Genomic DNA, 1,793 nt, shown 5'->3' with positions numbered 1-1,793 from the left:
TTGGATCTCAAAAAATTTTGGGATGTCAAAAAAAGGGGTGTAAAAAATGGAATGTAAAAAAATTTGGGGGGTGAAAAAATTGGGGTCCAAAAAAAGGGGTGTCAAAAAATTGGGGTCTCAAAATTTTGGGATGTCAAAAAAAGGGTTGTAAAAAATGGGATGTAAAAAATGTTTTTGGGTGTTAACAAAATGTGTTGTCAAAAAAGGGTTAAATACCTTACTGACCCAGAGGAACTCGGCTCAATTTGAAGCCAAAATATATTATATAAATAGTTTATTTCGACATAATATCAAGATACATTTTAATCACCAATGCTACGTGCAATACATCATATCCACATTTAAAATATACACATCATACACATCACACATACCATCACAACATACCATATAATAAAAAGAACATATGCATCTACAATATAAATGCCCAGTGCAGTGCATTAAACATTCAACAATATCAGTTGTTATAACACGATACCTAGTATCTGCAATTTTTATTAACCCGTATTCTATTACATAGCATATTATTATATTGTTCAAGACTCCCAAGTGTGAAACCTGATACATAGTATCTTTCATTATTCCAAATATACTAGTTAATCTACCAATGCAATATAATGTACCCTACAATGTAATACCCGACGGGACACCCGTTTCGCCCCTTCCTGGGGGCTTCTTCAGGGATATACTGCTGAGTTGTTCACATCAATATTGTATCTGCATGTTCATGTTCATGTTCAACATCCATGTATTGAAATAACTTTCGTGAATTCCATGAAGATCATTAAGTGCATATCACTTTGCACGGAGCAATCAATTCTCCAACTAACCATAAAAACATATTTCATGCAATTAGAACAGATACTTGTTTTATTACGGGGATAACCACCCTGTGCACCATCACCTAAAATACTCCGTACCAACCAGAAAAATTTTAATCACCCCAGTTATTTGCAAACCGCTGTACATATGCTTCGCTTGCGAGCACACATTTGCAGGCAAAATGATGTTAATAGATTTCTGAAAGGGAACTGCTCACATTTGTCCAATTCCTGCATAAAATAGTAAACAACATGGGTAAATTCAAACCTTTTCTTACCCCCAATGTTGTTATCCTACAATAATACTCAACATGGCTATCCTATATATATTTGTATCCAATACCTGCATAAACTAATAACCATCATGAGTAAATTCAATCCTTTTCTTACTCCCAAAAAAAGGGGTGTCAAAAAATTGGGGGTCTCAAAAAAGGGGTGTCAAAAAATTGGGGTCTTAAAAAATTTTGGGATGTCAAAAATAGGGGTGTCAAAAATGGGATGTAAAAAAATTTTTGGGGGGAAAAATGTGGTGTCAAAAAAGGGGTGTCAAAAAATTGGGGTCTCAAAAAATTTTGGGATGTCAAAAAAAAGGGGTGTCAAAAATGGGATGTAAAAAAATTTTGTGAGTGAAAAAATTGGTCTCAAAAAAGGGGTGTTAAAAAATTGGGGTCTCAAAAAATTTTGGGATGTGAAAAAAAGGAGTGTAAAAAATGGGATGTAAAAAATGTTTTTGGGTGTGAACAAAATGTGTTGTCAAAAAAGGGGTGTCAAAAAATTGGGGTCTCAAAAAAGGGGTGTCAAAAAATTGGGGTGTTAAAAAATTTTGGGATGTCAAAAAAAGGGGTGTCAAAAATGGGATGTAAAAAAATTTTGGGGTGTGAAAAAAAGGTGGTGTCAAAAAAGGGGTGTCAAAAAATAGGGGTGTCAAAAAATTGGGGTCTCAAAAAATTTTGGGATATCAAAAAATGGGGT

At 34.1% G+C, this 1,793-nt stretch overlaps 1 long non-coding RNA gene across 2 annotated transcripts; it reads right to left on the bottom strand.

Annotated features, from left to right (window-relative positions):
• Positions 1 to 257: 257 nt before the first annotated feature.
• LOC115081939 lies at positions 258 to 1,323 on the bottom strand. 2 transcript variants are annotated; one of them, XR_003854036.1, is made up of 2 exons: positions 925 to 1,323; positions 258 to 825 (listed from the first exon to the last, which is right to left on the bottom strand). It is a non-coding gene; the product is annotated as an uncharacterized LOC115081939 (long non-coding RNA). The 2 variants fall into 2 exon arrangements; XR_003854037.1 differs by having other exon boundaries at positions 943 to 1,323.
• Positions 1,324 to 1,793: the final 470 nt, after the last annotated feature.

This window comes from Rhinatrema bivittatum, unplaced genomic scaffold, assembly GCF_901001135.1.
Source record: "Rhinatrema bivittatum unplaced genomic scaffold, aRhiBiv1.1, whole genome shotgun sequence".
Lineage (NCBI taxonomy): Eukaryota > Metazoa > Chordata > Amphibia > Gymnophiona > Rhinatrematidae > Rhinatrema > Rhinatrema bivittatum.
Note: the sequence above shows the minus strand (reverse complement) of the source record. Positions and strands in the feature narration are given on the sequence as shown.